The sequence below is a fragment of the Phoca vitulina genome, unplaced genomic scaffold (assembly GCF_004348235.1).
Source record: "Phoca vitulina isolate PV1807 unplaced genomic scaffold, GSC_HSeal_1.0 scaffold31, whole genome shotgun sequence".
Lineage (NCBI taxonomy): Eukaryota > Metazoa > Chordata > Mammalia > Carnivora > Phocidae > Phoca > Phoca vitulina.
In genome coordinates, this window is record NW_022589734.1 from 3,024,876 (window position 1) to 3,041,520 (window position 16,645).

The following is a 16,645-nucleotide window of genomic DNA, read 5'->3' on the forward strand; positions in this document are numbered from 1 at the left end:
TGAGATACCACCTCACACCAGTCAGAATGGCTAAAATTAACAAGTCAGGAAATGACAGATGTTGGCGGGGATGCGGAGAAAGGGGAACCCTCCTACACTGTTGGTGGGAATGCAAGCTGGTGCAGCCACTCTGGAAAACAGTGTGGAGGTTCCTCATAAAGTTGAAAATAGAGCTACCATATGATCCAGCAATTGCACTACTGGGTATTTACCCCAAAGATACAAAAGTAGGGATCCGAAAGGGTACGTGCACCCCGATGTTTATAGCAGCAATGTCCACAATAGCCAAACTGTGGAAAGAGCCAAGATGTCCATCGACAGATGAATGGATAAAGAAGATGTGGTCTATATACACAATGGAATATTATGCAGCCATCAAAAGGAATGAGATCTTGCCATTTGCAACGACATGGATAGAACTGGAGGGTATTATGCTGAGAGAAATAAGTCAAACAGAGAAAGACATGTATCATATGACCTCACTGATATGAGGAATTCTTAATCTCAGGAAACAAACTGAGGGTTGCTGGAGTGGGGGGTGGGGTGGGAAGGATGGGGTGACTGGGTGATGGACACTGGGGAGGGTATGTGCTCTGGTAAGCGCTGTGAATTGTGCAAGACTGTTGAATCTCAGATCTGTACCTCTGAAACAAATAATGCAATATATGTTAAGAAAGAAAAAAAGAAGAAGAATGTAGCAGGAGGGGAAGAATGAAGGGGGGGAAATCGGAGGGGGAGAAGAACCATGAGAGACGATGGACTCTGAAAAACAAACTGAGGGTTCTAGAGGGGAGGGGGGTGGGAGGATGGGTTGGCCTGGTGATGGGTATTGAGGAGGGCACGTTCTGCATGGAGCACTGGGTGTTATGCACAAACAATGAATCATGGAACACTATATCTAAAACTAAGGATGTAATGTATGGGGATTAACATAACAATAAAAAATTTAAAAAAAGATCCAACAGTCATGAATTTCTATGTGTAAAATATCACTGCATTGAAAAAAATAGAAAGAATGAAAAGAATAAGAAGCAAAAGTTATTACAAGTGCAAGGGAAGTTGAGCCTACAAAATCTAACACCATTAAAAGAGCACACACCTCTCAATCTGATGTATTCTGTAGAAAAAAATTATAAAGCACAGAGGACTGGAATAACGTAATTGATAAAGTTAATGGGTTTGTATCAGACTTTGTAACTCACCTATAAAAAATATATCTTCCTTTTAAGCATCAATGGAACTTTTATTAAAAATGATAATGCAGGGGCGCCTGGGTGGCTCAGTCATTAAGCGTCTGCCTTCGGCTCAGGTCATGATCCCAGGGTCCTGGGATTGAGCCCCACATCAGGCTCCCTGCTCAGCGGGGAGCCTGCTTCTCCCTCTCCCGCTCCCCCTGCTTGTGTTCCCTCTCTCGCTGTGTCTCTCTCTGTCAAATAAATAAATAAAATCTTAAAAAAAAAAATGATAATGCAACTAATGATGTACTGTATGGGGACTAACATAACATAATACAATTTAAAAAAGAAACAAAAAAATAAAAAATAATAAAAATAAAAATGATAATGCATCAGGGCACAAAGAAAACCTCAGAAAATTCTTAAGTATAAATGACACAAAGCCATAGTCTCGGTTTCCAAAGCAATAAAATTTTAAACAATAAAAAATACTAGAAATTTTAAAATACTATACTAAGTAATACATAGGACAAAAAAAAAAAAATCTGCCATTACAGGTTAAGTTTAAAAATAACAGGACTACCACTTACAAATACTTAGGAAATAAAATCAGGTATACTCCAAAGAACATGTATAGCCTTAAAGCCTTTCAATATTAGACAAACAAACAAAAATCTTCCTGTTCACTTACTGATACCTACAGTTTCTTCCCAAAAAAGTGGGGGGGAGGGGGAAGGAATGGAAATTTTTCATTTACAGTAAGAAATTAAAGTCCATAGTTTAAGATAACACACTTCAAAATGAACCAGTTTAAGGCCACCTGCACCCAGCTGATGGGTTGATAAAATATAACTAATACCAGATGCTTCCATGTTTTTATAGGGCATAGAGGTAAAGAGAGCTGGAAGGCAGAGAGAGTCACAAGTTTAGAAGGGTTCAAAAAGTAGACACTGAGGATACAGAAAAGAGTTTAATATGTATCCATTTTCCTTAATGTAAGTGCTTTAATTCTAACATAAATTGAATCTACACAGACAAGTAGTGCAAGCAGGAAGTTCTATTTTACATCAGTTATGTTGGGAAAATGAACTGACCTGATTGCCTATAAAGGTTGCGGTTGCAAATAGTTCCAATAATCAAGAATAAAGGAAAATATCTAGGTTTGTGAACTACTGCAGTAACAGTTTTCATTAGGGAAATAAACCCTGTATTCTGATTATAAAATGGACAGTTTCCACATCTGCTGAGTATTAGGCTAACATTTCATTAGATTACTTTTAGGAATAGCTACATTCCTCAAGCACCTGAGTGTGTGAGGAACTGTGTAACACTTCCTGTCAACCTAAACACCAAAAGGGACAGGTTGGCATCACCAATTTACCTCGGAGCCAACCGAGTTCCATAAGGGCCAAAGACCATATAACTAGCAAAGGTGCAAGTCGGGAATCCAACCCCGGAGCTCAATACATTATAATTATTAAATAGAACTATGTGGCTTAGTATCAGGTTATAGACAAATTATAGGCTCCCAGCTAACACTAATTAGTCATGTGGCCTTGGACACTCTCACTTATTCAATAAATATTTACTGGGCATCTTCTGTGTACAAGTTTCTGTGTTTAGATATGAAGGCTCAAAGTTCTCAAATCTCAAAAACTGTGAACAAATATACTATCCACCTCATAAAAGTCCTTTTTTGTAAATAGAGAAGTTTCTCTCCATTCAACTATACCACACCCAAGCATCTGATTCATTATCACAGTCACCTGGGGGCTAGTAATGTGAAAAACAACATAATACAATCATTTCAAAGACCTCCCCCAGCATTCCCCCGGATTTAGGAACCTGAAAAATAACTGCATTTTTGCTTCTTAAAAAAGATGTATTACTTATTAACATAAGTTAATTTAAAAAGCGTGAACTCAAAAAGAGAACATCACATCTTAAGTAGTATTAGTATAGCACGTTTAGGGTGACTAAAATATTATTAACCTTTAGAAAGGCTCAGCAAATTTAAGCAATTTAAGAATAACAAAAACATGGTTTCTGAGCTTGGGAGAACTAAATCAAAGCACTGTTGAACACAAAGAGAAAATTCTTTGCCACAGAGACATGCCACCTTGGCCTTGAGGAAGAAGATCGGTTTCCATGTAAAGAATGTTAAGCAAGAGACATAAGATCCACTCCTCTGCAAATATTCCTGAAGGAATCAGCATGGATAGAAAAAAAAGAGGGAAGCATTACCATGCAACAGCTCCATGAAAAACTGAAGACAGCGGCTGCATCATTTCCCTCAATGAACTGCCCACTCAAAGCAACCTCCCTATCACACTCACACAGTAATTACTCAACCCTGGAGAATAGAGCTCCTGAGCAATGAAACAGATGCTCCTGAGAATTGAACCTACTTTTGTTTTAACACACACAGTCAGGCACCCTGCCCTCAAAAGGCCATAAACAAAATATCCAGTAACAGTCTCTATTAACAATAATAGTAATGATTACATTTTATCTAAAACTTAGAGTCCTTAAAATGTGTTCTAAGCACTTTATACTTACTAGCTCACAAGTCCATATGAACAACCCTGCAAGGTTTGTAGTACTATTCTCTCCATCTAACAGGGTAGTCCCGTTTTTGCCCCATTTTATAGATGAGGAAACAGAGGCAACAGCCATGTTTCCACCAAGATGCCTGTGTACATAACGATTACACAACGATCATACAAAAGTGTCTTTACAAGCAAAGAGGCTTCCATTTGTCCTTAAGCAGCTGAAGGCAATAGATAGGACTCCAGGCAGAATGTGACATTAGCAACTTTTGAGTCCAGTGTCACAGGCCTCCCCAGCAACTACCTCCCCACATCAGCCACCCAGGATAAAATTCTATTTCTGCTAATTAACAAAAAGTATCAAAACAGAGTAGATTCTGATTCACTATATTTGTTCACAAATTACATATTGACAGTTTTCCTAAGCATATTATCCAAATTTTTGGTTACAATTTTATCTCACATCAAAAGAATTTTAGCTGTTAGCTAGAATTTTAGCTTTTCCATCCTCCCTTCTTCCAGCCACATGCTCCCCAGTGCCCCTCCGTAGCCATGCCTTGCAAAATGGACAAAATCAAGGACTTCCTGCTCTCGGCCAGGTGAAAGGATGCAAATCCATCAAGATCAAGAAAAAGAAGGATAATGTGAAGTAAGTTTGACGCAGCAGATACCTTTATACCCTGGGCTTCACAGACAAAGAGAAGGCAGAGACACTGAAAGCAGTCCCTGCCCCAGGTTTGGCAGTAAAGGAGGTGAAATGAACCTGGCACACTCATTTGAACTGTATTAAAATTTTAAAAATTAAAAAATAAAAAAGAATTTTAAACACTAGAAAGCTACAATAAGGTAATGCAACAATGGTTAAAAACACACACTTTAGTCAGAAGTTTGGGCTCTTACTAGCTGTGTGACTTAAGCTAAGTCATCTCACTTTTCTATACTTCATCTGTGAAATGGGTACAGGCCTTCATGAAGGTGGGGCCAAAATTAAAGCATGAAGTTCCCTAAAGAGTGTCAGGTAGAACAACTTAGTTTAGAGGAAATGAGGGTGTGGTGTGGCAGGGAACAGACCAGGGAGGAAATAGGGGAACATTCACAGAAACCATATAATGGCTTACCTTAGGGCCAGGTGTAGAGACAACCCTGATCTGCCTGGTTTAGGACGGGGAGAGGGGACATTAAGAGTGCCAATGGAGGCAAGACAGATGGAAGAGAATTATCCTAAGGAAATCCTTCTTCTCTTACCCTCCCTCCTCAGAAGTTCACCTCCTGCAACCCAGGGAGTAAAGTGGGAGATGGCCTGGAAGCAATTGCCAAAGTCCCTTCCCCAGGACTGGTACCACCCAGCACTAGGGCTTCATGCAGCTCTGTGCACAGGCTATAGTACATACAGGGTTCAGGAGTAAGGGATGGCCAGGAGAAAGGCCAACCACAGAGGGGATATCTTAAAAAGGTATGGCCATCAAGGTAAGCAGAAGAGCAGAAAAGCAACATAAGAAGATCAGGAAATGGGTTTGGAGTACTGGCTATGAAGAATAACTCTGGACAATGATAGGGGCAAAAGCACAGCTGGCTCTGTAAGTCAAGATTTAATAGAATTTTCCTATAATTCCCCTTTCCAGTGTCTGAACATCCATATGCCCTGACATCCCCCCCACCCCGCTGACAGACAATGATGTTTTGTGGCAAAACGTATCCTTAGAAATATAATCTTTGTTAAAAATCTATACCATGACTACATATAGAAAAACAGAGATGCCATTATCATAACAGCATAATTTGAAATATCTCCAAATTCTTTCCCTGAATAACTACTTTGTACAACAGACAATTTACTCTTTAAAATATAACAATGATTAAAATTGAGTTCAAGAACACTACCATCTAATCCCAGAGATGAGAAATGCAAACCACCACAGTACACACAGAAAACTGAACAACTCGAACTTAAGTCCAAGATAACTCATTTGTAAAAAGAGGCAGTCGGTCTTCATAAGAAATTTAAAGGTATCTTTAAAACGTGATTTCAAGAAATTGCAGTATCAAAGTCCACAGACAGTATAAAAGGTTTACACCAAGAAAAAAAAAAAAAAGACATATATATTTCTTTTTTATTTTAAGGTTCTCTATTTTGAAATTGATTAAATACCAAAGTAAATAAATTAAATTCTTACTTAAAAACAAAAATGAAGTTTAAGGTGATACACCCATCTGATCATACTGAAAGATGCAATACAACAGTGGCACAATTTCTTGACAAGGGCCAGTCATGAAGTACGGGTTAAATGCAGGTAGATTAAGCAAGTCTTCTCATTCTGCGGTCTGAATGACAGCAACCATGGCACTCCAGGACTGCTGAAAGGTGCAGGACTGAATCAATGAAAGCCAGAGAATTGGCAAAACTGGTGACCAGCAGAAGCAAAGATGCCAGAGGTTGGGCAATGTCAAGGCATATTTCAAAATATCAAAGAAACTCTCTCAGGGAAATAAAAGAAGAATAATGTCAGAATCTCACCTTACAGAACCCAGACCAAATAAAAAACACCTGGATCTTTCTGGCGAGACTCTAATGCTGCAGAGAAAGGTATATAGCAGAACTAATCTGTTTTCTCAGTTGTTCTTCTGGCCAGGGGCTAGGTCCAGTACAGTGAACCCAAATTTGGTAATAAATCTTGATCTTTTCATCATTTAAATTTTCAAAGAAGAAAAATGTATCAGCAAACACAAAAATGGCTTGGCAAAGTTCAGGACTCAAAAGCTAACATGAAAGTCTAATTTTTTCGCCTTTTTCTCATTGCCTTAAAAGAAGGCAACTGTGCGATAAAGCTATATGACTGTCCACAGTGTCTTTACTTCACTACCTGAGTAACTTGTTCCTTATAAACATAAACATAAACAAATGCCAATTAAATAAATACAGAGCAGGATGCCACTTTGGAATAAATAAAAGCCAGTGTGGACAAATCCTCCCAGTAATTCCTAAGAATTTTTCTGAGATTTCCAAAATATTTGATAAACAAAAAGATTTCTTTCTCCAATGTTTTTAGACCATTAGAACCACTAGAGACTCCAACAGGCATACTTCATTAGGTATTTCCTCTCCAAGACATGTGTAACAATACTATGTAAGACAGATCTATGAAATTCCTCTTAATTTTTTTTATTTTTTTAATTTATTTATTTCTGTGAGATAGAGAGCACGCATGCATGAGCAGGGAGGGGGGAGGAGAGGGGAGAAGCAGACTCCCCACTAAGCAAGGAGCCCGATGCGGGACTCGATCCCAGGACTCTGGGATCATGACCTGAGCCGAAGGCAGATGCTTAACCAAATGAGCCACCCAGGTGCTCTGAAATTCCGCTTCTAAAAGGATTCATAAAAAAGGTACATATCAACAAGGAAGATAACTATCACTTCTCAGTTCTTAATTCCCACCTCACTTCTCTTCAAAACAGTGTCTTTCAATTCAATAAGTGGAATCTCTCTATTCATCCAAATGATCAAGAAAAACACTTTGGATTCATCCTTGACTCTTCCCCTTCTTTTCACTCCCCAAATCTAATCCATCAGTAAATCCTATCAGTTCAACTTCAAAATACCACACAGATGAGTCTACTTTTCTCCATCTCCCCTGCCAGTACTCCTATCCAACCCACCAGCACCTTTTGCCTAGACTACCATACCAGACTTCTAACTGGTACATTCTTTTCCATGCTTAACCACTGTAATCCATGTTGCAAAAGTGATAATGAACCATAAATGAGTTCACACCACTTTCTTGACAAAAACCATCTGACAACTGGCACTCAGAATAAAACCCAACCTTATTATCAAGGTCAAGAAGCCCTGAGAGGATCTGACCCTTGCCCACCTCCTAACTACCCTCTCATCACTCTCTAACTCATTATGCTCCTGGCCTCTTTATGTTCCTAAAACATATTAACCAGGCTTGTTGCACCTTGGGGCCTTTGCATTTCTGTTTGTTCTGTCTAGAAGGATATTCTCCAATATCTTTAGAATTCAACACAATTCTCATTTTCAGAGAGACCATCCCTGACCTAAACCATCTTGTTAACTCTCCAGCACAGTGCTTCTCAAACTAACTATGAGGAAAGGAGGCTTTCTTTTTTTTTTTTTAATTTCTGATCTATCATGTAACTATTCTTTTTTTTTTTTTTAAGATTTTATTTATTTGAGATAGAGAGAGAGCACAAGCAGGGGGAGCAGCAGGCAAAGGGAGAGGGTGAAGCAGACTCCCACTGAGCAGAGAGCCAGATGTGGGGCTCGATCCCAGGACCCTGGGATCATGACCCGAACTGAAGGCAGCCCAGCCAAAGGCAGTCGGCTTAACCGACTGAGCCACCCAGGCAACCCTATCATGTAACTATTCTTTTGTAAAATACAGTAAAAATTATTTTCTTCTTAAAAGTGATTTTAAAAAGTCATATAAAACAGTTTAAAATTTCAATTATTAATAGTGTCAATGGTCAAAAATTTTCTCTATCACATTACTATGAGTCTCTCTCTCACTTTCTGTGCTTATCCCATTGTGAACTGGCACAACTGTGAGCAGATTAGACTATGATGCTTCCCCACCACTTAGCACACTCGAGAACCATTTACTTGTGTGTCTGTCTGTATGGGCCACTATTCTCAGCACTGGAGTTGCAGCAATGAAAGAAAGAGACAAGATCCCTGCTTTCTCAGACCTCATGTTCTATGCGGAGGCCCAGGGAGGGTTATTGGTCAAGACCACAAGGCAAAAACCTGATTTGAACTCAGGCCTGCCTCCAAGGTTTTTCCTGGATTCTGAAAAATGCTCAGCACGCAGCTAATCAGTGAAGTGTGCAAGTTCATATGCATCATCATCTGTTCTTGAAAATATTACACTTATAATTGTATATTCTTCACATTACTTCTAAATAAGTGTCCATTCAGATATCAACTTTAGGACCCATCAATGTAGAAGAATTAACTACATCTTCAATCAGTGTCTGGAGACAATAATGATACTCTAACAATCACTTTAGTCATTTCCATGACTTAACTATAAAGATTTGTACTATCTGTCCTGCTAGTGTTCTTCCACCCTACATGCAAGTTTCTTCACCCACTTCCCAGATCAGTAGTAATGATATTTAGGATTTCTCGCAAGACATAATCAGTGCCTCAGCAGAAAATTCCAGCTGCCACCCTAGGGCCATTTTTAGAGAACTGGGGCCATAATGATGTTATACCTATTAAATATATAACTCAATTTTCTTAGACTTCATTGGCTTGCGATTAAAAATAAAGTCCATCCAAAACACATAGGCCAATATCTATACAATGAGCAGATCCTGAAACACGGAAGAGTATCTCCTATGCTCACATTCTTGCCACTCCTGTTCAACCAACCTACCATCTCCCCAAAACTCTCTATATTGTTATTATTCCCAATTTTCAGATGAGAAAACTGAGAACTAGATATATTCAGTAAATCTGTCAAAAAATAATTACTGTACATTTGTTAAAACTTTATTCTATTAAATACAATGTTATATCCTTACAAATAATTCTCAAACTTGCATAGGCTTCAAATCACCAAAGCTACCATTATCAAAGCTGCCAGTGTGGTTCTAATACAGCCAAATTAGCACTGAGAACCAATGTACTTCACCATGAAAAACCAAGAGCCTAGGGACAAAAACTTTAAAAGAATATAGGAAAATGAAAAGTGTTCATTCTTGATATTTAAGGGACTGTTGTAATGTTTTCATGTACCATGTTATTAGAATATTATTTGCGTAGCAATTCAAAAATCACTTGTTTATGTTGTTGCAATGTAGGACTGAGCTTATCCCTAAAAATACCAAAAGTGCCAAGTAATGGATCCTGGCATAAGTCTACCTATTCAGTTTAGTTGATTTCCAAAATAAAGCCAAGGGCACTATTTAAAGATTTCCATTAAAGCATCTGAATATCTAGAACAACCTGGATGGAGGGGATCTGTAACAGACCCTAACAGTTACTTCTGCAGAAACAATGTGCTAGCTAGCCTGCCTATAATAAACATTCTAGAAAAACTTCTGCTCTATATTTGGTGTCCCCTCCAGCTGCCTTCAAGCATTTACTCTAAGACCAGTCTACACACTGAAGACCATTGTTTAATTTTGTTCACTAATTTAAAGGAAAAAAAAATCCATTCAATCAAGCAAGGACTAGAAACCACACAACCACCTACATACATTCACTTATCAAGATCTGACTAATCAAGGTGTAGGACTTAAATCACTAGTGGCTATGTACTGATATTCACTAGCTGCTGGTGTTCTAAAGAAAATGGGCACCTAAAAAAAGTCTTTACTTAGGTATCTGCCACATTTCACAAATAAATATATATATACCTGTATATATTTATTATATATATAACGTTATATTTGTGATAAATTTGATATTTTCAACTAAAAGTGAAGTCTACTATTAACCATTACTGATACTCTATGTTTAAAACCATGCCAGATGATTAGAGTATCCTAAAGTATTCTTGCTCTTTAGGTAATCACACTTTATATCTTACTACATATCATGTCTGCTTTATTGATTTTGTAACAGCATCATTTAAGACCTGAGATGTTCTTCATTCACAAGTCAAGTTCACAAAACAAACAAGTAAGTTGGTTTCGCCGGTCCTTTCTGCACTGGGGCAGGAGAGAAGGTGCCACCAGTTGGTAAAGCACTCCTGACAGGGGCCAAGGACAGACCTGTACATGGACCTTCAGATTCTGCTTCAGCTCCCACCCTATTGGTCTGGGACAAAGTCACAGAGACCAGCAAGACCTATAACATGCTGGGAAAAAATTTCATTCTTTTATTCATCACCAAACAAGCATTCACAGTTCTCTGGATTTGATTTACCTGTGGCCCCATTAGTCACAACCACAAGACTGACTTTCATCCAAGCAGACCTAAGCTACTCCTTGGAGAGGTACCAAGCTCTTAGACAAAATACAAAATGGAAGGAGCACAAAAATGCCTCACAGTCTTTCACGATGAAAATATTCATATCATGAGAGACACAGTGCTAAGTGCTTATGATCCATCATTTCATTTAATCCACCCACAAGCCTAGGAGAACAGTACCATCACTATTTCCATTTTTCAGAAGAGAACATTAAGGTTTAAAATGAAGTTAAGAAGCTTTTGCCTAAAATAACATGTCAAGCAAGTAAAACAGTGAAGATGTGAATGCTGAGCTGTGACTTTTGTCTATCTTTCTTTCACTATAATAGATAATATAAAATGGCATCCATATTAGGAGGGAACAAGTAATGGTTTTCAAGCTGAAATTGCTTTATTCGAAGGTATTGTCACTTAAAAATGTTTTCAATATAGTCAATTACTAAAGAGCACAAAATTACAGATTTAAAACAGCACTCTCATTTCAGAATCAGCGAATTCAATTTTTGCCACTAAAACATAGAAAACAACACTCACAAGTAACTTGCCCAGGAAAGCAGAGCAGGCTCTTTGCAGAGCTTCCAGCTTAGTATCGACACAATCAGCACTTCTAGTCCAGACCCATTAATAACTGACAAATTAACTACCTATACACTCAAGCTGGTTTCTCTTCAGGCTGACAGCTGGCCACATTCTTAGAGGAAACACACCCACTTCCACAGAGGCGGGAGGACTTAAAATAAGGGGGTAATTAGGGTGCACAAGGGCTCCTACACTGCACACAATGGGAATATGGATTTTATTACCTTCCCTAAATGCTCAGAATTCTCTTAGACATAAAGTCCAATTTAGCTAAATTCATCAATGGTCAAATAGAAGTAATTTTAGCTTTTCCATATTTAATACTTCCATATTCAAAGGTAATTTAAAGCTGCCTATAAAAACAGTATCAAGAACCTTCTTTTACTCTCTCCAGCTGCCTCATTGAAATGTCTGAAACTATTCTGTAATGGTCACATAACCAACCTCCCCCTTGAATTCCAAAATAAAATGCTCTATTTGGTTACAGATTGGGTTCATTATTGAGGTAGGAAAAGGTAGTAAGAGGTTTTAATTCTTATTCTTTGCAGCAATGAGGTATTTTCCAGGTAACTTCAATTCTAAAGAATTCAACAAATAGTTATTGCCTCATCTACAGTGACTGAGGTTCTTTACTAAGTGCTGGAGGGGTATCAAGATAAGTAAGCCTCAGTTCTCAGGCAGCTTAATGCCTAATAATAAGGATAAGCCAATAATCAATGAACTGTAACATGCCGCAGAGGATTCAGAGGCAGCTGAGGGCACATCTGGTAAAGGAGGGACCAGAAAGCTTTCCTCAAGTACCTGACACTTGAGCTGGGTCATGATGAACAGCAGGAAAGCAACAGAGCAAGACCCCACACAGGAGGATGCCATTCACAGAAGCAATAATGTGGGTACATGCGAAAGGTGAGGGAGGGTAAAAAAACAGTCAATCATTCATTATGGCCAAACTTGTGATACACATAAGAGATAAAATTGTGATGATTTGTGGAAAGGCTAGAAAGCTAGTCTAAAGCATTTAAGTTAATTCACAGTATCAGTACAGAAGAAAATGGACCTCATATTTATACAACTGGTAGGGAAGACTGAACACAGCACAATCAATGAGACTGCAAAATCCCAGATGAGAGTTAATGAAAACACAGACAGGGACAGTGGTAATGAGAAGGGACAAGGATAGATCAGAAAAAAATAAAAGAGAACACATGGTGATAAAGTGGTATGAGAGGAAAAAAAGTAGCAGAAAACCATTCAAAGGGAACTGGTATTTTGAGCCTGGGTAACGGGGAGACAAATCAAGCTAGTAACAACTAGGAGTTGAAGTGAATGGGGGAAGGGAGGGGTATGGAGGTCAGAAGTGTAGATGTTTTTTTAACCTGTGTTGACTTTGAGATTTAGGGAGAACATCCAGGTAGAGATATCAAATGGACAAGAAACGCAGGCTGATTTAATCTTTGGAGGGTTAATTTTCCAATCCATAATGATGATTCCCAAATCTATATGATCTGTCAGAATCACCTGGGGAGCCTATTCAAAGCAAAGACCCCAGGCCCCACCTTAAAAAATCCTGACTAAACAGATCTCCATGGGGCCCAGGAATACACAGTGTTCAGAAGCCAAGAATGGAGCCATTGCTCCACATGACTCTGCTCACTCGGCCGTTCATAATCTCCTGCTTTATGGTTCTGAATATACGTCCAGAACACACTCACTTGGATGGCATTTGCAGAATGTGAAACTAGTACACCTCTCTGGAGGATTGGAAACATACTTTCACATCTGAAAATAATTATTTCTCAATCTGTATCCCACTGGTTATGGGGAATGGCTTTGATATTCTACTACATAACTGATGGTTTAGGTCTACAAGTACCAACCACTACAACACAAAGATCAATTCTGCTCAAACTTTCTGTGACCAAGATAACTAATGATTCCATGACCACTAGATTAATGACACATACAGCAAGCAGTTCTCTCTTTAAATGATGGACGAAAGGATAACTTGCATAATCCAACATAAATCGTTCATAGATTTCAATAACTTTCCTTCATATTTCAACAGATTTCTTTCTCATTCTGAATCCTCTCAATACTCCTATCTCCTTTTCTCCTCAGGTTCAAGACAGAAGTGAGGTCACTAAGCTCAAGAAGGCAACTCAGCCAACTGAAAACATTCAACCTACCACTTTTACCAAAAGTAGAAAATGTTTTGTTATATTTTGTTTCTAAAAAAATAATCAGGGAGGGGGAAAAAAGATCAAGTATGGAATGAAAATCTGATATTACCAACCACGGGAATTTTTTTTAATGTTTGTAATAAAAGAGCAAACATAGTTTAGTAATAGAATAACCCTAACCCAATTTATTGCCTGTTTTCTCCCTTTTGTTAAAAAAAAAAAAAATAGTAAAAGGGGCGCCTGGGTGGCTCAGTCGATTAAGCATCTGACTCTTGATTTCGGCTCAGGTCATGATCTCAGGGTTGTGAGATCGAGCCCTGTGTCTGGCTCCGCACTCAGCATGGAGTCTGCTTGTCCCTCTCCCTCTGCTCCTCCCCACCACTTGCACTCTCTCTCTCTCTCCCTCTCTCTCTCAAATATATAAATAAAATCTTTTTAAAAAAATAGTAAGAGAATCTTTTTTACACACTCATTACCGATAACTGTGCTACCTTTACACAACATTTCTTCTATAATTCTTAGTTGTCTCATGTAGATAATCTCATTATCCTCATTCTGAGAAGAAAGCCACACTTGGGCGAGTTGTTTCCGTTCAAGGTCTCACTTCTTTTAAGGGGCTCAGCTAGAATTCCCACCCAGTGCTTCCTAATGGCAGTGTCCTCTTGGCTATGATCCTAAGGGCCTACCACAATACAGGAGAGAATGTAAAGTGGGAGGAAAACAGCTTATCTTTGAAATGCTCCATTCATGATTTTTTTCTGGATCCCACCTGTGATCAAATTACCTCACTTTCCCTTACACGACATACATGTGTGTTTTCTCACACACAAGACTGAGCTCTCTCAGGAAGGAAAACAAGTGTCATTCACCTTGGACTCTCCAGCATGTATCACTGCCTGACAAAGAAGATTCTTAACAGTGTTGTTGAATGAACATGACCAAGTAGTTTGCTAGGGCTTTACCACTGGCTCTCACAGCCCACATTCCCATAGCCCTAAAGGACTGAAATCAATGACTGTATATTCCAGACGAGATCGGGCGCGTTCAGGGTGGTATGGCCGTAGACGACTGTATATTCCAAACCAATCTAAAAGCTCTTTCCTTTTGGTGAGAGTTGGGTTTTGTTATTAATTTTGAAATACACTTTTGAACACTGGGATCTCTGAAACTACTAGGTCTCTAGAACTGTTATTGAAAATGGAACTTGCTGGGCACCTGGGTGGCTCAGTTGGTTAAGTGACTGCCTTCAGCTCAGGTCATGATCCTGGAGTCCCTGGATCGAGTCCCGCATCGGGCTCCCTGCTCGGCAGGGAGTCTGCTTCTCCCTCTGACCCTCCCCCCTCTCATGTGCTCTCTCTCATTTTCTCTCTCTCAAATAAATAAATAAAATCTTTAAAAAAAAAAAAAGAAAATGGAACTTGCTTATGGATGAGAAACTCTCCCCAAATAAAACTTGTCCTCAAGTGTGGAAAAAAAAGGAAAGAAGGGGCTGGAAATCATTGGGGGATGCTACTGGTTTAGGGGATGGAGACCAGGAATGTTAGCGGTACTGCAATGCCTGGAACAGTCGTGCACAGCCCAAGATCGTGCTATGTCCCTCACAGTTTTCAAAAGTCCTGTGCATTTAAAAAAAAAAAAAAAAAAAAAACTGTTTTCTAATTATCTGAGCATAGATCCTAACTAGGTTTTTACGTGGGCACACAGAGTATGTGTAAAGGAAAAGTACTATTTTATTCCAAATTTACCCAAATTGGACTATTTTTAAAAACGAGGACATCACGCCACGGCCACTAGTGCTTGTAGAGCTGCCAGTGCCATTCACAAGTGCCACAGTTCGGATTTACAGCCATCGCATCTGGGATTCTATGCTAGGTACGTACATCTGAGCACGTCATCAAATGTTCTAACGCAACGGCATCTACACATTTATATACAGAAACACAAATTCTCCTTACACACTACTTTCATTTCTCTTTTTAGTTGTAGTAAAAACATTATATAGATTTTTTTTAATGTGTGTAGTTATGTTATCCATGAATTTAAGATTGTAAAGGCACCAAATACACATGAAATGGCCCCATGGACCCCTGAAATAGTGGAAGCTTAGTAAAAGTGCTATTTAAAAAATGGCATATAAATATTACCTGTCTTTCTCAATTCAACATGATGGAAGTCAAGCGAGGTAGTTCCCAAGCCTCAGGAAATCCTGACTTAATCTCAGCTTTGTCAGCAGTTTGGACTATGTATATATGAGGAGAGGCACCAACTGATCAAGGCAATTTTGTATTGTATACTTAAGTTCCTTTCATATCGAAGCTTAATTTTTAAATTTATTGTCATTTCTGAAGCAACATACAAGTAAAACTAGAAGAATTTTAAGCCAGGAGGGAATGGCATTAAAATATTCAAAATGCAAAAATTTTTTAAAGCCTTGTAAAGAAATATGAAAAATAAAGTTACGAGAAATATGCTTCACTATTCTTTTTTTTTGCCTGTGTTTTTTATTTTTATTTAAATTCAATTAATTAACATATAGTATATTATTAGTTTCACTAATAATGAAACTATTATTATTTCATAATTTAATATGAACTGTGAACTCTAGTGTTCAGTGATTCATCAGTTGCATATAACACCCATTCATTATGCTTCACTATTCTTAAAGATCAATTCCTCACGGGATACACATATATAGTTGCTTAAACCCAATAAATATTACATCTAGAAGTATTATAACACTATATATTTAAGCATTTTCTACCAATTTTACTTCCTTATCAATCAACTTGCTTTACATCTCTAATTCCTTTATCATTATGACAAAAAAGATTCCATTTTTATACCAAGCCACCAGCATAAATAAGAGATAAGTAGGATTAAAAAGTGCCACACACACACACTTTTTTGTTGTTTTATTTTCCTAATCATGGGGGAGGAGGAAACATGCAAACAGCTTCCTCTACACTGTTGCCATACAGTGACAGTTTTTAAAAACCACATCAGGGGTGTCTGCTGGCTCAGTCGCTTAAGTGTTTGCCTTCAGCTCAGGTAGTGATCTCAGGGTCCTGGGATCCAGCCCTCCCCAGTCCCTGCTCAGCAGGGAGCCTGCTAGTCCCTCTCCCCCTGCCCCTGCCCCCCATTTGTGCTCCAGCGACCCCATGCGCGCACATGCGCTCTCTCTAATAAAAAATTAAAATCTTTAAAAAAAACACACACACACAT

General features: G+C 38.6%; 1 protein-coding gene and 1 pseudogene across 1 annotated transcript in view; one reads left to right on the top strand and one right to left on the bottom strand.

Moving 5' to 3' along the window:
* The window catches only part of GMDS (GDP-mannose 4,6-dehydratase), a 628,435-nt gene that overhangs the window by 537,963 nt on the left and 73,827 nt on the right, over positions 1 to 16,645 (bottom strand). The gene's annotated exons all lie outside the window — the stretch shown is intronic.
* On the top strand, positions 4,189 to 4,710 carry LOC116644925 (annotated as a pseudogene).